The 24,812-nt window shown below is 39.5% G+C and overlaps 1 protein-coding gene across 7 annotated transcripts in view; it reads right to left on the bottom strand.

The window, feature by feature from the left end:
* gulp1a (GULP PTB domain containing engulfment adaptor 1a) overlaps positions 1-24,812 on the bottom strand; it is a 109,772-nt gene that overhangs the window by 43,052 nt on the left and 41,908 nt on the right. For 5 of the 7 annotated variants that reach the window (XM_031296530.2, XM_031296526.2, XM_031296532.2 and 2 more), the window contains exon 2: positions 21,056-21,141. The exons of 1 other annotated variant lie outside the window; for it this stretch is intronic. The gene's annotated coding sequence lies outside the window, so the exon portion shown is untranslated. Of the gene's footprint in view, positions 1-4,917; positions 5,056-21,055; positions 21,142-24,812 lie in introns of those variants that run through there. One more of the 7 variants, XM_031296527.2, reaches the window with a different exon arrangement.

Below are 24,812 nucleotides of genomic sequence, written 5' to 3' on the forward strand. Positions count from 1 at the left end.
TGTTGCACAGTAAAACATAACATTGTTTACTTTTGATTCCCTGCAGTGTTATTTTCTAATCTTTCCAATAGAGCTAGGGCATATTTAAAGGTCCCATATTATGCTCATTTTCAGGTTCATACTTGTATTTTGGGTTTCTACTAGAACATCTTTACATTCTCTAATGTTCAAAAAACACATCATTTTTCTCATACTGTCTGTCTGACTATACCTGTATTCACCCTCTGTTTGAAACGCTCCATTTTAGCACCTGTCTCTTTAAGCCCCCCTCCCGAAAAAGACCTGTCTGCTCTGATTGGTCAGCAGTTCCTGGGTCTTCCACATCTGCACTTTCGGAGTTTCTGCACCATCATTGCAAACGGGGAATGACTGTAAAGGCACTTTCTACCTATATAAAGTATAGTTTAAAGGCACCGTTTATGAACACGGACTACGTGCTTCTCTCTGTGGATTGAGCGTTGTGATATTTATAGTATTTACACATTTTACAGTATTTGACACCTCGATCTGCCTTTTAATCAACAAAAAACATTTTTCACTTTTTACAAATATGGGACCTTTAAGAGATACGTGTTCAACTGTATCACCAATACACATCCAGCTACACAGTAACAGAGCACAAAACCTGAAAACTAAACCCAAGTTTAGTCATCATCAGAGATGCCAATGTTGATCCGTGAGTGTTTTCTTACAAATAGTCATCTCCAGATTTCTGTCAGTAATAAAATGATCTCACAAAAAAAACTGGTATACATGATTATTATAGTCTGGGTAAAGTGAGAGATGAATGTGGGCTGTGGCCAAAATCAGTTTTTCTTCTTTCTTTTAAATGAACTGTAGTCATAGCAGTGCAGCCTGGTTGTGTATGGCTACCAAGTGGTGCAACTGGTAAAGTACAATGACAGTACATTACAGAAAAAGGTGCTATTTCTTTAACAAATCCACCTCCACAGCATCTCTAAAATGTGACACTTTGCTTTGACTGCTTTCATGCTTTTGCATCAATTCCCAACGGGAGTTCAGCAATCTAGAGTGACTGCAAGGACAAACTGTCTAGGACTAGGTAGGTGTCAGCCTGCTCCACAATCAATATTCTTCACTCTCTTACTGTGGAAGAATATGCAAGGCATGCGGCATAACAGCTATTTCAATCTTTGCCTTTGCAAACAAATTAACTCGTGACCGGGCAATCTAGAAAATGAATTGAATTTTTCCATCTTTGGCATTTTCCATTTATCAAGGGAAGCCTGAGCTATTACACGTTTTTAGTGGATGGAAAAATAAATCCTGCTCTCATGCCTTGGAAACAAACTGCCAACATGATGTGTCCAACGACAAACTGCTACAATTTTTGAAACAAGGTTTGATGAATGAAAACTGTGAAAGCTTTCATCCTATAAGATATATTGGATCTGGGTAATCACATTAAAAAAATATAAAAAAATATTAGTAAATATTCTCCCTTATGTATTTATACCAACAATATACCAACCTTAAACTGGTGTTATAAAACGTGATTCCTTGTATGTGAAATTGAGAAGCATTCTAGTACATTGGTAGGTTTAAAATCAAGTCTTAGAGAGGTATAACTTCACACTAAGGCATACATGGATTAGAAGTCTTCATGGGTCCAAATGTTGGACATGATCTGGAACACAACTCCGGAAAAACGACCCAAACTTTATGTTCATATATTCATTTACATTTTCATTTTTTACTCATTTGTTGTTTCTTGGTCATCTCCAACTGGCAGTGGCCATGGTGTCTAGAACAGTGCAGCTGCAGGCCCCTGGTAAGCTAACTTTATGCTGTGTCTTTGGACGCGCCTCAAATAGGCGGGATGTAGAGAAAAAAAGATTACTGTGAGAATCGCCAATCCTGCTTTGATTTTGATAATCAAAATCGAAAGCTCATTTCCAAATCATGACACCTCTAGTACTGTGCTACCTAGGTGACTTCTAATTGTTGTAGCTACATGTATCAACACTTAATTGTCAACTGTATTGGGTCACCTGTATTGAGACCACATTTTAGATGGCTGGTTCTATAGCCTCTCTCTCTTTCTGTTGGTGTTTCTTGCCATATATTCTTAGATTGTTACATCACCCGCCACTGTAACAAACTCTGAGGAAGTTTTTGCTGCGTGGTGCCTTTTGTGATGCACACACACCAATTATGACTGTGACAAAAATGATGCCATTCAGAAAATGAACTGTTGTAAAAGGCATTATCAACCAATAGTCCATGGGGCTGAGAAGAAAGATGTGAAAACCAATTTGATTAATGTTACATGGGAGGTTAATGGGTCATTAGCTTTGACTGAATCAGAGTGAGGTGCCACTGAAAAATGAGGAGTTATTCTGTTGAGTCAAATATCTTAACAGTATAGATTAATGATGGGAGAAGCTGGTGACAAACAACCCTTCCTTAAAAAAAAAGATCTATGACAGAGCTCCAATTATTTCGGATTTTGCCTTAAACAGGCACCGCGATGATAAGCAACTGTCTCTTTAAATGGGAAAAGAAAAAAAAGCCCTTAGCTGAAGACTTTACATAATAAGACACAGAATGATATATGGGACATAATTGAGGGAAGTGTAGTTTGCGGATACAAATACAATGTATGTGGGTTCTCACAGTAAGAGGATATTTTACTGCAACAGAGGCCCTGGAAAGGGCTGGAGAAAAGTTAAATGGAACAAGCTTCAGGGTGGGGACTTGGACATTCCTCAGTCTGCCAAAACAGAATATCTTTACTGCTAAAAAAGACAACTTGTGTTCCTTATTTACAGATCTAAGAGGCTGCCGTTGACATTGCATGGGCAGATGAACAAGGACACTGCTATTGTTTGCATTTCACCAAAGCAAGGGAGGGTGGATTCTGCAGATCTCAGCACCAAACTACTCTGCAGTATCTGGACTGCCAAATTATGACCTGGGCAGTGGTGGCTTTAGTATTTTAGAGAAACAGCTTTTTGGATTTAATAGCACTGTTGCCTTCATCTTGCTGCATTAAATGACACTGCATTAGGAAAATACAGCTTCTCTTTAATGGTTTCCGGTATTTTTTTTATAGTGGCATAAAGTTTTACATTTTTTATAAAAAAAAAAAGCTGGGGAGAAAGAAGTGTCAGCGGGAATCCTTTGTGGCAGGAAGTATGGAAGGGATTTGGACTGCCTCTCTTCATTTCCATCAAGAACATAAAAAAAGTATTTTTAACCAAGTGCAGCACTCACCTGAGTATGTAGCTAAAATAGGCCTATTCTTAAAAAAATATTAAATAAACTCCCACTGGAGCTGTGTTCCAGTATTTTAAAAAAGGCATGTTGTGGCATTCTCAGGGACAAATGGGTGATAACAAACAAGAGTGGAAATTGATCAGTTTTTTTATTTTTTATTTGCGGTGCTGAATGACTAAAAAAATGCCTTAATTGGCCCCAATCCCGATCCTGTGGATTGGCTTAGGGCGTCCCTAAAAGTTGCCATTAAGAGCTTTAAGTTCTTAAAGCAAAGACTAGTCTCATTTGGGCAACCACTGCAGAAAGGTCTGGCAGCAGACACAACCTGGCTACCTTTCTGTTTGTGACATACTGTGGTGTAATGCAATGCCTCACCTGACACCTGACTGTGATGTCACTCATTTTGATTGGCGGCTGCAGTGTTTGGACTGTTTTAATAGCTTCCTGTCTGGTGAATCAACAGCACCCCCCCCTGGGAGAGCCATCGACCCCAAGACACACACACACACACAGTCCCCCTTCTATGTTTGCCAGCTGTAGTGGACGCACCAGGTTAGGTCTCCTCAATTCCTCACCCAAGGAATGTGTGTACATGAGCGAGCATGCATGCTAAAACACACACACACACACACACACACACACACACACACACACGCACACACGCACACACACACGAAATGTGCTCACAGTCTCTCAACAACAACAGAGTCCATACCTGGGTTACAGCATGACTGATCATCACATTTATGCTCCAACTTATTAGGACTAACGAGAATATTAAATAAGCACAAAAACCACAATTAAATGGTAATTAAAACCACATAATGCAGTTACAGTCTACTAAGACCTAACATGATACTAAGACAGGCTGAACATGAGAGTAACAAAGAAAAAATCATTAGGTTTTTATATATATAACCACCACCATATATGCTATTTGAAGCCTGAATTGTGTTTTCTGAACTTAATAGTGGAGCCAACACTTCACTAACTTGGAATATCATCCTCCAAAAAGCACAGCAAAAGCCATGTCCAGAGTCTAACTCTTCACCTTCAGTGACTCAAACATTTGGAATTTAGCTTGGGAAAGACTTTCTGGAAATGAGCGCGATCTACTTTGACCCTGTGGAGTGAACTCTCTCAAGCCCAAATGACCGGGAAAACAGGAATCGAAATGCTGAAGTTTGACAAAAGTTAATGTTTAAAAAAGCTTATTTAGCAAAGCAAAATAAGTTAACATTCCATTTATAAATGCCTCTCAGCCAGTCACTAATCTGACCCATATGCACTAAAAAGGCAGCAGGCTTTTAACATGGAATAGAAGCAGAGCATGCACTGTGGTCCTAACATATTGCCTCAGAAATCAACAAAGATCCTTTGTTTTCTTCACTTTGTTCTCACCCAGGCTCTGGAATCTTGCTGGCTAAGACATCGCAACTCCAATCTGTTTATGAACTTAGTCCCAGAATTCCTCAGTTGAATCAACCGTGGTGTCTTGGTGTCTAATCTAAAAGCCAGGCTTGCTCTCTCACAGCCTGGTACTTAAACTCCTGCAGGTTAAATGCAGCACCCTGACAAACTATATCACACAGCTAGAGGACAAGAAAAAAAAAATAGAAAAAGATCTATGGAGAGAAACATGCAAACAACAACAGAGCCGAGATAAAAGCTACTTACTTGTCTTCAAACTGGGGAGGAATAGTGAGGAGGAGGAAGTTCCAGCCGATCTTAATAGTTTTCAGCTGTGGGCCAGATGGTGGTACACTAAGGACTGCAGCAAGCAGAGATGATGGGGTTTTGCAAACTCAACAAGAAGCATTTGCCTAGACACATGATACTTGACATTCAAACCCAACTTCCTCCGCCCACAGTTTGTCCAAAGGGATTCTTTTGGACTTTTGCATGTACAAAAAAAAAAAAAAAAAAAAAAGAGACCCCTTTCGACGGGGAACTGCACCACCGATGTGAACAGTGGCATAGTGGAGATGACCTATAAAAGCCAACACGCAAGAGGTTGCAGTCTGACCCTTTTTGCTGCAGTATGTGATTCATCATCACGCTATGTGCACTGGCAACAGCCTTAGGTCAACATCTTGGCACCAATCGAAAAAGCAGTATGGCCAAAATATTATGGAGTAAAAGTCTCCAACACAAAGCCTTAAAAGCCTCCCTGTGAGATTATGTCAACTTAATAATACCCTTTCCTTTTTTTCCCACTGCACTCCAGAAACAGTCAAGGCTCAAATGTGTGTATGCCAGCAGCTTGAATTGTGTTATTCCACTTTAAAATGTGACACTCCATTGTCCTTTTCATCACCTAGAGATGAACTGTCTGGGAAATCCTCAAAGTGAAGAGCAGAGGGCATTGGGGCATTAAAAAGCACAAGTTTGGAGCTGACAAACACCTGAAAGTGAAGCCCCAATTACTCTGCTTACGGAGAGCACAGGTTGAGAGCTGTGCGGTGGGTTGACTTTATTTTATTAGCTCCACATCTTAAACCTCATGCAAATGTTATCTCCTTGGGGTCTAATCAGGACACCGTCTGTCTTACACTGCATCCTTCACAGCCTTTTGAGTGTCTCAACAGAACTACTGAAGGAAGGGCAACTGGCCATTTTTTAAAGAGGCAAAAAGAATTTTGAAAGAGTGTATGTGCATTTTCAACAAGGACAGACAATACAGAAAAACACACTCAGGATAAAGGTGACATTTCATCAAGAAAGGATGAAAAGGAGTTTAATAAACTAATATACGGATGGCTCACGTCTTCATAAAAACATTGGAGATGCGCAGCTGTCTGTGGTTCGAGAGTGACATTGGAATTTTTAATATTGGGCTTTAGCTGGTTTACAACAATGGAGACATTCAGCCAAATATAATGAGCCTAGTTTGGACCCAGATGAATTCATGTCTGAATTAGCATCGGTGTGAATGCATGAGTGCCGAGTGTGCTGTATATTTTGCACATGGACTTCAAAGAGCTGCAGTCAAAGTGTGTGCATGTGGCGTGTAGCGATTCGGAGAGAAAGAAGCATCGTGGAATCTGTGTTTGGGGAAAACAAAAAAAGACAAAAAAAGGTCACAAACTCTTTCCAGCCAATGTTCTACAAATCAGTGGAAGGCATTCCTTGTTCTTGAAATGGTATCTGGTTAGAGATTTCACTTGGTCAGGGCCTTGGGTGGTGGTGTGTTTTTGCTGGCCAGCAGAACTTTGGTTTCTGCCTGAGAGAGCATTAAAACAGGGAGGGTCCCAGGATTTGGGCTGTTCTGTTCTTTATTTTTCTAGGGTTTTTCTTTGCACTGGCCTGTATCATTTCATGTTTGCGTCTTGTATTAACAGCTGTGGTGGGGTAAGGGAAGTGGCTGGCCCAGACCCTTTCCGGGAAAATGGGGCCCTTTATGCTAGACACTATAAAACTGGCTAAAAAGTAAAGGAAAAAAAAAGTGCTCCATTATACAGATGATGTGGAAAAATGTAAACTATTGTTGATATAGTAGCACTTTTCCCGCTAATATGCATTTATATCTAAATGTAGTTGCCATTACAAGTGCATGTTCTATACAGCAGCAACAGACAACTCAAACGCATCTAGGTCAACAGTGGAAACAATGCCAATGAGTCATCTTTTTAGACTTTGTTTAGTAACTAGGCTACGGAATCATAATTTGCTCATATTTCACATTCAGCAGCGCAATATTCAAGAAGAGAATCAAGTTGGACAATATGACAAATAAATACACAGAAGATAAAAAGCACCGTCATCTTGCTACCAACTAATTCCGCGCAAACGTTTACCGTCTTACACAAGTTCAGAGTCCAATTATTTCACTCATTGCTTGGGATGTGTGTGTGTGTGTGTGTGTGTGTGTGTGTGTGAGTGAGTGAGTGGAGAGTGGGTGGAGAAGCAGGAATGTGCATCTCAATGGATTTTCATTGAGATTTGCAGCCTCTTCATGATTTGTGCTCCATCTAAGTGGTAATGCAAAGCAGCAATGTGCGGTACCAGCGATGTGTTTTCAGTAGGCATGGCTTAGTGAACATCCCTGCACCACTCACTGCACCAAAAATGATGATGACTATTAGCCGGGAGTGAAAGCAATCATTTCCATCTACTGCTGCTGTACATTGAACAATCTCAACTACATTAACACAAGCAAAGATTGAGTTGAAATGATTTATATACTACCTGCCCCTGATTTGTAGACTAGTATAGCGGGTATAAAATGACTTTAAATCAGCAGTTCAAGTTTATGAATCCAGACTTCAGAAGCACTGTCCTCTTCCATGAATCAATGTCAACACAGACTATATATTTTTGTAAAAAGACAGTGTCAAAACTAGAATTGGCCTCACGGTTGTATGGCTCTGCCAACTAGTCAAGTTGCAGTTTGCATCCATCTCTGTCCAGACTCATATGTAGTGAAGACTTTGAAGCAATTTAATAAAAGGTATTAAGTGTATTTTCTGGTGAAACATGGATGCTTCACACACATCTTCAACCCAGCAGCACAGCAGATCTATACACTCACCACAGTTTCAAGGTGGGCATCCAAGATTAGTTTCATCAATTCATTATCCAACCAAATGTGAAATTTGGTCACAATTACCCAATCAATTTCTTGAGTTATGGCCAGAAACATGTTTTGTGAGGTCACAGTGATCTCCATAATCAAATGAGTTCATCTTTAAGTCCAAATGGGCATGTGTGCCAAACTTAAGGCATTCCTGAGATATCATATCACGTTCACTAGAATGGGATGATTGCCCTTTAACCTTTGACCTAAACAATCTAATCAGTTCATTCATTCAGTCCAAGTGGTTTCTGCCAAATTTGATGAAGGAGGCATAAAAACCAAGCACTGTAATCCCTGGGTAAATGGTCTCACAAAGCTTTTAATCAAATCATTCTGTCAACTTAACGTTTTCAAATTCAAACATAGAAGGCAGGATTTGTAAGTAACTGCCAACCACATGCAACACAAACATAGAGTAGTGTAAGAGCAAACTACAAGACATGCCTGTCACCCAATCGGCTCTGTGAGGCTGTACTTATCAGTCCCTCCAGGATTTCGCAGCATTTTTTTGAGATTGTTGGGGCCCAAAATGCCTGATTATGCGGGAGCTTGTGAAAGTTGCAAAAAAAGTCACAGGAAACTCCGGTTATTGGTCAAATTTGCGGAAAAGTTGCGGTGATTGGTCAAAATTACGAGTCGCACCAAAGTCACGGTGATTGGTTGAATTGGCGTGATCGCAACATCGCGAAATTGTGGAGTTTTGGAGAGAAACAAACAAACATTCAAATAAAAAGTCACAGTCAATAAAAAGTGTCTACATTAAGACATTGGGCTGAGACCAGAATATCCAATCAAGCTGGATCTTAAATATTTAGTGGACAAAAAGCTATACCAGATACTACAGACATGTTTGGTTTATATTGATCATGTATTAGAGTGGGGGTAATAAAATAGTACGCTAGGATACTCCACTCTATTTACTCAGTCTTCATGAAGACAGTTGGACACGACCTCTTCTGTATGGATGTTTATCATTCCTCTGTGGTGAAAGTGGGAAGAGATGTATATCACAGAGTATATCACAGAGTCAGCAAGTCTCAAAATCTACACAGTACAGTACTTGTTTTAACCAGTTTTATGTCTCATTCATTGAATTCAGTTTTTTTTTTAGAATAATGTGTTATTCAAATATAAACATAACATAAAATTCACACTGCACATAGTATAAAAAAACATTGATTTAGATAATACAACGTATGCAATAAACAGTGAAATATGTGAGACACCCATAGATATTGTGGTCTTTTTTTTAGATTGAAGCTAGTTGATTTATAGCCTGATAATGATTCTTTTTATGCCTGCTCCTGTTTACAAGTCAAATATAATGTCACCTGGGGAGCAATCTATAGACTCACACTGAAGCCCTACAGCATGTGCTCTCCTCGTAAACTCTGTCTTGAGCACTTCGTTAATGGGAGGCAAAGTGCATTAACATTCATTTGAAAAAAAAAGGGGAACATGTCACACTGAAATCAATTTGCCTCCAAACTGTACGTCAGGAAAAACCCAATAGGTCATGAACTGGCCTTTTTTTTTTTGCTGAATCTACACAAGCTAATTAAAATCGACATGCCATGCAGTATCCTGAGAAACAGGGTGAAAGCAGGAAGGTGCCTACTGCTGATGTTCCTCTTGTCCCTATAGAGCTATACAGTACACTTGATCTAGACAGCTCACAAAGGTCATGTATTCTCTGCTGCTATGCTGTACTACTGGTATGAATAAATCTACCTTTTCTGTTTCATTTCACCGGTCCGTGCACCAGGTGCATGGTTCACAAGATTTGTACTTAGTGTCTTCATTAATTCATAGGTGTGTTTTGGGCGTAGCATGAAATAAACCAATCAGAGTGTCACCTCCCTTTCCCTTTAAAAGCCAGGAGCGTTTGTACCTTGATGCATTGCTATTATGATGGCGGATTTGCTAAGCAGGAAGGAGAGATTTTCAGGAGAAGAAACTGTTCTGCTCGTGCATGAAGTGAAAGCGTGCGAGCAGATCATATCATAATACTATTTCACATTGTAATATTGTAATTTTTTTTATCTTTTGCATGTTTGTGTGCTGCTGTGCTTACCTGTTTGTGTAACAAGCATAGTGTGTGCGCGCTGTGCACGAGCCTAGGCGCATTTTACTAATTTGCTGTTAAAATAACAATGAAATGCTGCGTTACTGACTTTAGACCAGGTTTTTGTTGGTCAATGGCGCGATCACTTCCCGCTGCCTCAAGATAGCAATATGCCCAGAATGCACCTGAACACTCCTCCCGGTAAGACCAGCACGCCCATGGGCGCACAGATGGGCGCAGGTGCATTTGCTATTTAAACGACGTGGGTGGCACTAGGTACTCATTTAGTTTCTGAGCTGATCTATTCTGTATCATTAGCCACAGAGATGTGAAACCTGAAACAGATATATCTGCTGAACAGTATGTTCAGGAAGATTAATGTTAGACTATAAATGAGTCGTACAGGCAGTGGGGAAAGAAGAATTCAGATCCTTTACTTAAGAAAAAGTACAAACACCACACTGTAAAAAAATACTCTATTACAAGTGAAAGTGTAGATGAAAGAAAATGTAACTTAAGTAAAAGTATGTAAGTATCATCAGGAAAATGTACTTAAAGTATTAAAATTAGTACTCAATGCAGAAAAACCCTCACATTTTAGAAACTGGAAACGATCCAAACTGTTGTGTGTTTAATGGTCTAATCATTTCAGCTGGACTTGTAGGCCGTTATATTGTTGGCTAGTTTCATTTATAATAAAGCATCATGTTTTATAAACTACATGTGTTTTGTCAGATTAATGTAGTGGAGTAAAAAGTACAATATTTCTCTCTGAAATGTAGAGGACTAGAAGTAGAAAGTGGCATGAAAAGAAAAGACTCAAGTAAAGTACAATACTAGTACAGTACAGTACTTGAGTAAATGTACTTTTACAATTTTGCTTTTCTACAAAAAGTTAGAATCCACCAGTGCGTATAGGGTCTTGTCTTCCTTTCCTTTTCTTTCTTTTTTAAACTATTGGTTGGACTGACTCAAAACTTGACTAGTCTATTTATTTGGTAGAGTTCATTTTGCAACAGTCACAAAAAGAATTAAACTTTTTTTCTTCTTTTTTCCCCCCTTTCTGATCACCCTGTTCTATCGTTTTGTTGTTTTTGTTGTGTTGTTCTATACTCCTACTAAATAACTTACAAGTGCAATTATTTTGCATATGCGGGTTGTGTTGAAAATCCAATAAACAAAGTAAAAAAATTCTAAAACAAAACGAAAGCTGCAATAATATAACGATATTATGAATAAAAATAACGTATTTGCGTCTTTCAGCTCGACGTTTCAGTATTCTGTTCCCGTGTCGAGCCGCGTCCTTGTGTCGAGCCACAGCAGCAAGCTCAGTACCAAACAGCACACAGACACAGGGTTTCTTTGCAGTTCATCCCAGACCAAGTGGGCGTTTGTGCCAAATGTGAAGAGACTGCCTCAAGGTGTTTCTGAGATCACGTCTATATGTCAGTAACGTTTTTGAAATTAGCACTTCGCCAGCAAGCAGTACTTTGTGGGCAGGTGTGCTAAAGTTTGCTTGCTAAAATAACATAAACTGGCTGGCAGACACCTCGCAAATAACCTCAGACTTATTTTCTGGTTACAGTAACTAGGTCAATGGATTTTACTGTGTCTATTTCTCGATACTTTTTTACAAAATCTAAGCAAGAAAAGGCCAAACAAATAAGATTACTATTTTAGCACGACAGTCTATGGGGTTTGCCATTCTGAGTACCATTTCGGTGGTGAGCGACACAGACACAGGCGACACGCCCTAGCGTTATGGCGGTGAAATGCACTGCGATGCAAAGCAACCCCGATGCAGAACTCCGAAAGGGTCACGACGCCGTAGGAGCGACGCCGTAGTTACGGCGTGGAGTTGACGCAGTAGCATAAAACAGCCTTTAGTCGTAGCTCTGCAGATGTCACATCATAGATCCGATATAAAATGTCACTTTGCTCTATAGATCTTCTTTAGGTCTTATCTTACTGTAAAGTTAACCACAGCCTTGGGAAAAACTTAAGCAGTTTCCAGGTTTCTCTTGGCATTCTTTAGAGACATTTCCTACAAGGAGGAATACAGACATGTTTTTGTAGTCACAGAAAACCTCTATCTGGTGTTTTTCCTTGAATTTTTGTCCACCAGATAAATCAAGGTCCTAATTCACATCATCTTCTCTTCACGTCGGCCCACATTTCACCTAAGTCAATAGAAGAGAAACTTGGGGGCATTTCAGATTGAATAAGTTTAGAGGCCAACAGATCTACTCACAACAAATGCTCCACCTTATCAAATGCCAATACTTTGTGATGTTTCCTTCCCTGGGGAATCTTCTTTGGTATGTATGATTCATGCACTGTGTTAGTGCATTCAGCAATGGATTTTATTATGTAGTTTGGCCAAGTCACAGAATTAACAATTAGCTACAACTGAGATAATGTGCAGGCAACAGTTGTCACTTTAGCTGACGTAATTGATGTTTACCAGCTTAAATGAGAGTCCTGAATGTGAGTGATACATATTGTTAGAGGTATTTGCATTGCATTTTGGATGTCATCAAAATCCTATGTGTATATCTACCAGATTTACTTTCACAGATCCGAAATCTGTTGCCACGGTGTGATAAGCAAACCTGTACTTTGGACATTTATACAAGACAGGACTCAGTGTAGTGAGTTCTCTGCTCTAACAAGGCCACATATCCTTAGAGAGTGTTGCACCAATCAGGTATTTTTCACCAACCTTGCTACAATAAGCACATTTACTTCATTGTTAAAAAGGGCAAAAAGTAATTTGTAGGTGAAACCACTTTAAAGAAATACGTATTTAGTCACACCTTTCAGTTATGTTAGTATCAAACCCTTGAGGATAATCAGTGTTACATTCTAAATGTCAACACAGAACTGAAATTGGCTATCTGTCCAAATTACATAAAATTGGATAGAAGTTATGATACACAATGTCTGAGTTACAAATTCTGACCTTTTCTCAAGGCGCCTCTTTTAAGTCCATTAGCTTATCTTTAAACGGTGGAAGTTAAACGATGCGTCACCCCTCCAGGTTCTGTCTAAATCACTCCAGTGGTGAACTAGATTATACGTAAAGGAGACATGTAATACTCATTTTTAGGTTGATACTTGTATTTTGGGTTTCTGCTAGAACATGTTTACATGCTTTAATGTTCAAAAAACACATTATTTTTCTCATAGTGTCTGTCTCAATTTACCTGTATTCACACTCAATTTGAGCTCTTTAGTCTCTTTCACACACTACTGATTGGCATGTGAGAAAATATGACGCACCTTTGCAAAGGTAGTTTTCAAGCCATGGGTGGTGATAGTTAGATGGAGGGTGGTATATTGTAATGTGCCTGCATGTGACATAGGAAGGGGACCCAAATCTGAAAAGCTTGTTGAAACCCATGTATTCTGTTCACGGCAGCCCGCAAAAAACTGACTGGGTTGTCTTATTTTACAGTTTGTGGGTTGGCAGCATGCCCCCAAAGAAGTGTGCCGGGCTTTGAGGCAAATTGTGAGGGGGGCTCCACCTCAAACATTGTGTCCTGTTCTTAAAAAAAGTGAGTTTTTTTCCATATGTCCCTTATAAAAAAACAATCATAGATGAATGGAAAAGGTTTGTCTAGACTACATGCAGACAGACACGTGCACATTTATATACAGTTTTCACACACACACACACACACACACACACACAGACACACACCCACACAGACACACACACACACACACTACATCACTGCATTCTCTTCTTGAATAATCACAGAATGTTTGAGAAATAGGTTTACTAAGTTTCAATTTAACACAAACTGTACACGGGGGGGGGGATGGTGCACAGTTAAACACCTGACTTGGTGCTTCCCATACTGTAGGCCAGGGAGTAAAAATCTGCACATGCTTGTAAAACACTCTAAAAGCAGTAATGGACGAACCAGATGTTTTGGAGGGGAGAAGGGGGAACATTCTGCCACCTCACTTTGAAAAATCGTTGAAATGCTTCTTGAGGATGGAAAGTTATGGCGGGAGAAAAGAAGTGAACGCATTTTTAGTGAAAGCAAATTGGCAGTTAGCAGTGGTTCGGCTGTACAGTCCACACTAAGAGGGCCCACAAGTGAAGGACATTTCATGCTGTCTGAAGAAACACATTCGACACAACCTGTTCCCCTTGGGATTTCAAAAGTCAAAATATATTTATATTGCTTGAGGAATGCATGTGGTATTCCACGGGGAAACAAAAGGTTATGACATATGTGGATGCTGCTTGCTGTGGCAATATTGCACGCTTGCCTCAAATGTTTCTGACTGCAGCTCCCTGATAGTTCTTGTTAAAATGATGCATCTCTTCTTGATATGTGACGTGCAAGTTTGAACATTTCAAAGATAACAGCGCTTTAGTGCATCCTTCAGATGGGCAGGATCAGGAGGTATAAACATATCTTTTGAATGACGTGCATTAAATGCTGACTCTGACATGTTAAACCCTTGGGATTTCTGTTTAAGAACAGATGGTATACACTTGTTTTCAAGTGCTTAAAGCAACAAAAAAGGTGCAATCTCACTTCCATTGGCCAAGGAAAAATCCTCCGCAGCAAGCATTTCGTTTTTTAACTCTAGATAATGATCTATCCTTTCACTTAATGTTTATAATTACATGTATTCAGTATATTCTTTTATCTTCCATACGTGTGAGGCATATCAGAAAAAAACCCAAGTAACTGTGCTGAAAGTTGTGCAATAAGGCTAAAAATATTCCCAGTTGGACCAGACAGTGAAGTTGTCACTCAGATTTATGGCACTCTGAGCTGCAGTCTGAACTCATGGCATATTTTAGTTCTTCTTGATAATGGTCATTAACGATTTAATCTGTGACAAAGCTACTTGATAACAAAGTAATTACAGGCTCAAGGCCAAAAGTGAATTTTTGAATGAAAATCATACATTTACATTATGAGTCAAGTATATTTGTCTTGTTACTAATCACAATCAAAAGGCTAAAATGGCTTAATAATGCCTCAATCATGAAAACAATGCCCAAAGAATCCAGAGAATCTGCCACCAAAACCCAATACATATAAGTAGCTTAATCAAGAAAGAAATATGTTGAGAAAAAGAGGAGGAAATCTCATTACAATTACTGCAATATAGACATTTTCAGTGGAGTGCTTTCCACTTTCAGAGCATCCCTAATCTATTAAGTAGAGTCTTAACTGTAATGCCAAACCTTAATCTAACTTGGCAAGTAGATTAAGTTAACGATTTACTGAAATTTTTAACAATGTGTTAACCAAGTCCCACCAAGTTGACCAAGTCATATTGAGCTATATATATATATATATATAGCTAGCTACTGTATAGTTATGTAGCTATAATTCTATGACATGCATCTTTAAAATCCTATCGCATGGGTAGTATGACTTAGTTAAGCCTCATTATGTTTGTGAAGCATAACAACCAAGGGGAGCTTTATCTTGGCAAACAACAGCGCCTGTGGGTCGCTTCCCAAAGTCTTGTTACCAGCCGCAACAGCGACACGGGTATTGTTTTCACCTTGTGAGTCTGTGTGTGTCTGTGTGTGTGTGTGTGTGTGTGTGCGTGTGTGTGCGTGCATGTGTGTGTGTGTGTGTGTGTGTGTGTGTGTGTGTGTAGGAGCTCAGGCCCGATACAGAGCAGGGGAGAGGCTGCAGCGTGATGATAAATATTACAGTCTTTAGCCAGGTTCCAGTCCCTATCCCTAAATAAAATGATGTTCCTTATTCATCCCATTTCAGGCAGGCTTTAGTCATGTGTTCATTGCCCATGTTCATATCCCAATGATGGTGAAAATACCATTCATGGGTCAGCGCTGCTAACCCCATACATACTGACTCCAGCTCTGTACTTAACGCACAGACCTGCGATTGATATCGATCTTTTCATCTCACACTTAAATAAGCAAATAAGCATATTTCCAGAAATGTTGAAATGTTCCTTTAACGCATACTACTGGCACTACTGAGCAGGGAGTATAGGGATGACATCTGAATGGTTTAATCACAAAATGATATATCGGTTTTAGGAAAATAGTTTTTACTGAAGTTAATCAGGCAAACATTTAAGAGATACGGAACTATGTTAAAAGCAAATATGGAACTTGCCACTTTAACAACAGCCCACACTGTTTGTTTTTTTTAAGTTTGATGCTAGCAGTCAACATGAAAGGTTTTCATTTCATAAAGTAGTGCATCACTGACTTGGGTACAAGACTCATCATTAGTGTCAGAGTAGTTTTTCTCTTTATTAAGCTCTGATCTGACGGAGAAGTCTGGTTCTGAATTCCTGGGGCGAGGAAACAGCTGACCAAGCACGGCATGTCTGGACGGGCACGGCAGCTTCTCCACAGTGTGTGGATAAGCACTGCACAGATCTCTCAAGGGCCTTCATCTGCAGCCATAATCAATGGATTATTTCACTGCATCCTAGACAGAAACATGTATGCCCACTGCCTTCTCAAAACCAACACTTATTTCTAGGACTGCCCCCTTTTAGTCGATTAGTCAAATAATGGGTTGTTTTGGTCTTAGTCGACTAAGATTTCTTTAGTCGATTAGTCATTTTTTAAAGTGCTCATATTATGCTCATTTTCAGGTTCCTAATTGTATTTAGAGGTTATATCAGAATATGTTTACATGGTTTAATTTTCAAAAAACACCATGTTTTTTGTTGTACTGCACATTGCTGCAGCTCCTCTTTTCACCCTGTGTGTTTTAGCTACAGAGTGAGACATTTCACTTCTGTTCCATCTTTGTTGGGAGTTGCACATGCTCAGTAGCTATGTAAGGACTACTAGCCAGTCAGAAGCAGAGTATGAGGGAGTGCCACGCTAGCAGCTAGGAGAGCATTATAACGTGTGTTCCAAAGTGACCACGTTTGTCTCTGAAGTAAAGGCTGGACTACAATAGAGCTGTTTGGAGCAGTTAGTGAACAGTGTTTTCTGTTGGAGATGGTAAGTCCCTTTGGGGTGGACTTTGGGCTTTTTCACTTTGTAAACCTATAACGTACACAAAAAGATATATAACACAATAAAGGAAAGGGAAAAAGCCAAAAAGCATAGTCTAATATGAGCACTTTAATGCTTTTTCATGCTAAATTACTTATTTCCAAGAAACGTATAAGCACAACGCTGATAAATACAAGATTTAAAGTGATGCCTAATTTGCATGATTATTTGTGGAGAAACTCAGTTTTACAGATCTGTCATCAACCAATCGATTAGTGGACAAAACCATGAGTGTTAGTGGGCTATAGGGGTGGGAGCCTTCACTGGTCTCACGATTCGATTACGATTATCCTGTCAACGATTCGAATAGATTTGATATCACGATGCATCACAATGCGTCACCTCCTCAATATTGTTATATATTATTACACATGGTTTTCATCGACAAATTCAAGCAGTCAGATGTATATGAACTCCCTTTTTTTATTGTATCTGCTCTTAAAAAAACACATTTCCAGAATGAGGCAGAGTCTGAACACAGCAGACATCCGACAAAAGGCAAAAACTAAAAAAGCAGCAAGCAGAAAATCAGTGGGCAATAATCGGTTATGGTCTGTCACTGCATCGCTGCAGAATCGTCCACGTACGCATCAAGATGCATCGATGCAATGATTCATTTCAACACCACTAGTGGACTAAGAATGTATTTAGTCGAGGGCAGATCTACTTATTTCTACAGTAAATAATGTCTTCTTTAAATCTAGAAATTTAATCTAGAATACACCCTTTTAAACCCTCTTTGACGCTCTAACTGAAATGAGTTTTTTAAAGTGTAAACAAGGTCATTTTTTACAACAACAAAAAAGGAAGAGAGAAAATCTTAGTACCAGTGAGACAGAAAGCAATCCTGTGTAATACAGTGCATGATAGCAGCTACCCATTACATTCGCCAATGCCTCAGGATTGCAGACATGTTTCATGGGAAATATAAATGCTCCTTTGGCTGATGGAACACCCTCATAAATCTTAAAGAAGGATTTCAATGGCCCATTTATGACCCAAATCTACCTCGATAATTTACTTCTAATCTACACTCCTGTTTCTGCGGGATAAGACATTCCCTAGCTCCAACAGAAAATCTGGCCAAAGTCATTTATACGAGGCCATACCTCACTGTCAGCAACTGTTTTACATGTTTTGTACTGACAACACTGGGTACTCTATTTCCAAACTATACATGCAAAGCCTTTTGCAGGCCATGTTTACTCTGACACTTCAAATACAAGTGTATAAGAAGCAGACAAGGCAGTCGATACTCAAGCCAAAAAGGTCCACAGAAGCTCAGATGGGACCGACATGATAAAAGACCTCCTGCAACCATACAAACGGCCCTCGTTTAAATGGTAAGCAAGGTGCTGCTACAGAGGCACACTAATCATGTGAAGTCTTGCCAAAAAATAATAACACTTTGATCACATTTTCTACACACCGCCATTCTCAATGCAAGAACACATCAAAGCCTCAACTTTATAGAACGCAGCACTCCTTTATTCTGCCTCTTTGTCACTCTTTGTCCCCATTGTGCCTCTATAAAAAAAAAACTTTAAATTGAAAAAGACACCCAGTATCATGTAGTCTGGACTTTTTACCAGATAAAATCTATATTCTAATTCTATATCTACAGTATACAGCTTATCTATGCATATATATTCTGGATAAAGGGAGGTACATTTCTGCTCTCTGTGTGTCGCCATTCTCAAACTTCCTTCGCTTTGGGAAACAACAACAAACTTCGAGCTAGAAAAAGGCAACTTTTGAAGAAAATTTGGATCGTGCAGCAAGGCAGGCCTGCTTGGTTATTTCGGGGAATGGATGTAAAGATTTACTAAGAATATGTTTACAGCATTTCCTCTCTAACTGGGGACGTTTTGGGACCGACTGGCGGGATTGCTGTGGACGAAGTACACACGGTGTACAGAGAGCAAAAGATTTTGCATCGAGGATTTTTAGTAATCACATTATTCGAGTTACTCGAGGAATGGTTTCAGCCCTACCGTTTTACCGCATCAAAAAACATGGCGACATTTTCATTCACTACCTTTTTATATTACATTTATATTGACATTTACAGTCAATAGAAAAGAAATGAGCAATAAACACTAAAACCTCTATATGAAGAACAGCTCATAGTTTGCCAGTTGTCATATTAATGCAAAGCACTTTCTCCACAGCAGTCAGAAGCACTGACTGTCACAGAAAGGGATGGAAAGATTTGTCATCATAAATAGAGCTCAAAGAAATGGTGGTACATCTCAGTCCTCAACGCAATCTGATACAACCAAACGTGAGCAGACAGTAAAAGCTCCTCGTGGCATTATGTGGACAGGGGAAGCTAGCTGTCCAACATCGGAATGCCTAATCTTCAGGGAAAAGCTGCACAATACAGTAATTATGCTGTTCAAGCTCGACAGACAACTCTTGAGACAAAGCACCTCTTTAGCCTGCATACATTTTGAATATCTCAAGGGACTAAGAGAGGTTAATGAAAAACAGAGTCAATGCATGATGCCATGTGTGAATGCTTGTTGTCCGTGAAAGCTGAATGCAAGCTAATTTTTTACTTCTGAACAGAACAAAATAAATGCATGCATCAAATAGCAAATCAATTAGCTTACCTAATGTTTATTTTCTCCGCCAAGGAGGTGATGTTTTCGGCTCGGTTTGTCTGCTTATATGTTTCTTTGTCTGTCTGTCAGCAGGATTAGGTAAACAACTATTTTTATAAAGCTTGTAAGAAGGGTGTTGCATGGGTAGATACAAAATTATTTTTCAAGGGCATTAGCAACCGGTGTTGCGGCGTGACTTTTCCAATAGGTGGGGCTACGGCTTTATAGGTAGCTGGTTCTTCTGCTGAATAGTTAGGAGTCACGATGACGGTAACTTGTTGCTGTCTGTGATTATTTAACTCCTGGTATGGAGGTCATAGTATGTGCTGTGCTTGGTTTGCCTGTACACTAAAGCTGCAATGTTCATGGTGTTATGTCAGTCTAAGCATTTGATATTTGTACATATGTACCTGATACCGATGCAAGAAACACCCTTTAAACGTCTGCATGGAACGCATCGGGCATAGCAGTACCTCGACCGCGGCGCTGTAAGATGACTTGGTATGAAGAGCGACGACGACAGCGAGTAGTATGAAAGACAGACAATCTGCGTAAGGACGTATGTTGTGGTGGTGGATGGGTTAAACAACACAGGACTGTGACCCAGGAAAGCGGGGTTTGTGTCCCATTCTTGTCCCGTGTGTCACTGCAACGTACATTTTATAACCCCAGTGAAAAAGTGACGCTAAGAGTCCCAACTAAGCGCGTCGAAAAATGACGCTAAAAAGGGCTGCTTCTGACTGAGACGCTAAAGGAGACTTTAATGACCAAGCACCATTTCTTGACACGCTGGGAGTGAGAATATGTTGCATATATAGTAGTTGCGCTTGCATATTTGCATACCAAAGAAAACTGGACTATTGGCCTCGGTGGAGGTCTGTGCTCTCGTGTGCCCTTCTAGTTCACAATTTATTTTAAGTTCCGAATAAGAATAGGCCAATATTACTTCAATGAATTTTATATTAATGCATATATATCATATATGTGACATATGATGTGTGTGTGGGGGGGGAGGGTGGTACATGAAGGGGTGCCATGATGAAAACAAAATCACTATGAAGGGGTTTCATGGTTTAACAAATGTTTGGGAACCCCTGACCGAGGCTATATGGACACCAGTGTTAAAGTGTCTATCCTATGCCGTGATATTAACCGGAACTGTATGAATTGGAATGCTGCTCTTTAAAGTAGAGAGTAGAAATGTCACTGCCAGGCATAAATATATGTTCTAAGAAGATAAGCAGGATGGCATCAAAATGTCAACCCACTCCTGTTTACGTTATATCACAAAGCAAAGAGACCCTGACAAGAACATACACAGCTGAATACTGCATCAGAGCTCTATGTGTGAGTGCTACCGTATGCCAGTGGCTGCTCCCATAATCACAAAAAAATAAATAAATAAATCACTCAACAATAAGCAGGTGCATGTGCATTGGGAGGATCTCGGCTGAGGGGGATTTGAAGTAGGGGGTATAACTATATAATGAGAGTATATAATGATATCTCAACAGACAGCGGATATGGAGGCTTACTGTTACTGTGGGCTGTTGATGTTCGGGTTTCTTTGTTGTGCTTCACTCATCTAAAGGCAGACGGGTGCTCATTAGTGCTGCATCTTCTGTGGGCAGGAAGAGCAAAGAAAAAAAACAACACTTAGGTTCAAGCTTTTAGAGATAAACGAGCAATGCTGCAAGTCAACTCTGTGCTGATTACATGAAGCAATTTAATACAATCTATACAGTTATTTACGTCTAAAAGCTATTTTCTCATTTCATTCAGCCTAGAGAAAATGTATTTGTAGATTGAAGAAATAACCAGTTGCAATTAAGGCTGTGACAGATACATTATGAGGATCACCGTCAAAGAGTTTTTTTCTACCGAACACAACCGTTGGTTACCCAATTAGCCGTTATGTGTACGTTTCTCTTCTTTCTTTCAATAATGGCTATCTATATGGATACAAACAATATAATTAGACACCACATGTATTATTTACATTTGAAATAGTTTTGGCCCCAAAAGAAGAAGAATTAAAAGATAGCCTTTGATTTTGTATTTGTTTTCCAGTCCAGGAATTCTTAAGTGACTCTTGATCATTATTGAACCACAACAGTGCATTTGGGTTCTTAATAATGAGTTATTGCATTTTTCTTTGAGCCCTCTGTAGTCTACTCAGTAGTTAGATTAAATAGGGTTAAACTGTGATGTGTCAGTCCAAAGTATATTCAGCTCATATTCCAATAGTGCTAAATGTAGACTAACCTTCTATCTCTATTGTGAAGTTTGAAGAAAAGCTTTGCTAAAGCAACATGCTGCCTGTTAATTCCAGCTTGTTATTGTGCACTTGACACTGACAATCGAAACCTGTTCCTATTGAAATCTGCACACAATTTGAGGTTAAGCTTCTAGTTTATTTTTTCAATGACTGTTGATTTCTTCTCTTCTTATTTAACTGTTGCCCAGGGGTATCTTTGTCTCTTTCTAACCTTTCAATTGTCCTTTGGTTGAACCACTGAACAGCATTTTGTTCTCCATGTACAAAACACACCCTTTATTAGGGGTGGGGGGAAAACATCGATACAGCATAGTATCGCAATATTTTCCATGGCAATACTGTATCGTTACACGGATGGCAGTTTCAGTCTTTTATTATATAAATTGCACATAAGAATTTAACTTTTTAGGACTAGAATAATACAAGCAATTGTTTTTTTAGTCCACTAGATGTTGCAGTTGGGGTTTTTTTTTCTGGTGAGGTCCGAAGGGGTGATTAGAGAAAGAAATCAGGAAAGCACCGTCCGCATTTACATAAAAAAAAACTCCATATATATATACAGTGCCATATATCGCAGAATATCACAATGTTTAGCATTGCAATAATATCGTATCGTGACATAAGTCCTGTGATAATATCGTATCGTGAGGCTTCTGGTTATTCCTACCCCTACCCTTCCATACAACATTTGTAAAGAGGACTTTTTACAACCTAAAAGCCTTAAAAACCATCCAACCGTAATAGAGTAGTCCTCTCAGACATCTGACTGGACCCAACCAAGCCTTGTGGCAGGAAACCTTTGAACCAGTATGTCGACCTAAAGGCCAATTTATGCTTCTGCGGAGGCTCTACGCAAAGCTTATGCCGTATTCTACGTTAGTGGACTGAAGTTTATACTTGTGCGTCGATCTCTTCAAGAGAATAGCAGGGCCGGCATGTGTGTGTGTGTATATGTGTGCGTGTGTGTGTGAGGAGTGTGTGGTAGAGTGAGTGAGAGAGTGACGGTGATTAGCTTCGGAGCGAGTAGCGACTCTAGAGTCATAGTGGGAGAAACAAAGTGTCTCCTCTGTGCTTTCTGACCACGGTGGGAAATCTGTAGCAGGAAAAGTTAACCCTCTCCTTGATTTCATGTTGTTTATGGAGAAGGAGAACCCGGAAATGAGTAGGGGGAAATGAGTAGGGGGAAATGCAACGCTACCAAGCCCGCGGCCAAGCGGACCAATCACAGGTAGTTAAATTTTTTGAGAGGTGCACGTCAGGCTACGGCGAAGGGTCTGGCGTAGGGCTGGTATCTGCACGTACCTACGGATCTACCCACGGCAACGATTTAACGCAGAAGCATAAATTGGCCTTAAGACTGCCAAGTGGAAGAAGCCTAAACCTACGAGCTCACCTACTATTGTAAGTTTATTTGTAGGTCCCCTGTCAATCCGGGTTACACCCTTTTAGAGTACAAAAGTGTGAAGATCAGACAACACAAAGTTCAAATGAACAGTGGGCACAAGCAGGAAAGGTATGCATAAAAAAAAACAACTAGACAAAAAAATATAATCCGAGAATATATTCAACCACAGTTATTACGTTAGCGTGTGCTTGATGACTGAGGTGCTAAAGCAGCTCCTTCTACTGGCCGCACATGACAAAAGCTATTTGTTCAAGCACAATAAACTGGGCCTTCTGTCCAATACTATAAAGCATTTTTACTCATAAAAGCTATTACATTTATAGCACAGTGTCAGCTATGGAGATTTGTGAGCTGTCAGGGTTTATTGATAGTTTAAAGAAAGCAAACAAACACATTGATCAATCACTCTTAAAAAAAAACCACAATGTTGAGGGGAACAAAAGTCAATGTAATGCGTTTTCTGGCAAATCTGAAATCAAAAAGCGCAAGTCCCACTCACTAGAATGCTACATCTCCTTTGTCTTTATGCAGTCCCTTAAGTTTCTTCCCACTGGACTCTCGGTTAAACATTTCCGAATTGAGAAGTTAGTTAATTAGTACCTTAAAGGACACACTCCTTTCAAGATTAAAGTGGTTGTACTAAACTCACTTGATAAATGAGGGCCACCATTTTCCATTACGGAGTATTGAGTGGTAATCATTGAAGCCCCTGAGGAGTTTGTAGGAAACAACATTCAGAGATAGATGTAAAGGGTAAAGAGTAATACATTTGAAAGGGCTTGCATTAATAAGAGCTGAGCGAGTATTTGTGAGATTGTGTTGCTATATTCTGCAGATCATCCATGCACGCACACATTTTGAAATTTGAAAATGAGCAAGCGAGGCACTGGAGACAACACAAACGTATTGACCCGAATATAAGACGGGTTGTTTTCTCTATGAATGTATATGAAAAAGTGAGGTTGTCATATATTCGGAGTCTAGACTTTTAAACACCAATATACATCCACAACAACAGGTGGCGCCAAATAGCAGTAACCTGAATGTGCCCCTCATGATCGGAGCTGTCAATCAAAACTCCCAGCAGTCCCAGGGGCCTGAAAGATGCAGAGACACAGTGAGCGATCCTGAACAAAGTGGCTCAAAAGTAGACCAAGTTAGCAAACACATGAGAAGTTTTGACGCTAACTTTAGGATGACGGTGATAAACGCAGCAGAATTGTCAAACAACTGTCAAGCAGCTTAGAAACACGGTGTCACAGAATGTAATGTACGGAGATGGCGAGCCCAAAAAGAAAATCTTAAAAATAGGGCTGTCAAACGATTAAATTTTCTTAATCGCGATTAATGATTAAAATTTCTATAGTTAATCGCATGTTTTATCACATGATTACAATTCTATTATTTTGCATTTCAGAACAGTTTTTAAGTACATATTAACAATGTAAAGCAATTCTTACCATTGTATCTTAATTGGGAATCAAATGAATGCAAAGAAAGTGACTTTATGAACTTGATTTTAAGATTTGTATTTGTTTATTATATATGTAATCTAGTCACACATTTGAATCTAGAGTTAATATTAGGGTTGGGTATTGTTTGGTTTGGA

Source organism: Sander lucioperca, chromosome 8, assembly GCF_008315115.2.
Source record: "Sander lucioperca isolate FBNREF2018 chromosome 8, SLUC_FBN_1.2, whole genome shotgun sequence".
In the NCBI taxonomy this organism is placed as follows: domain Eukaryota; kingdom Metazoa; phylum Chordata; class Actinopteri; order Perciformes; family Percidae; genus Sander; species Sander lucioperca.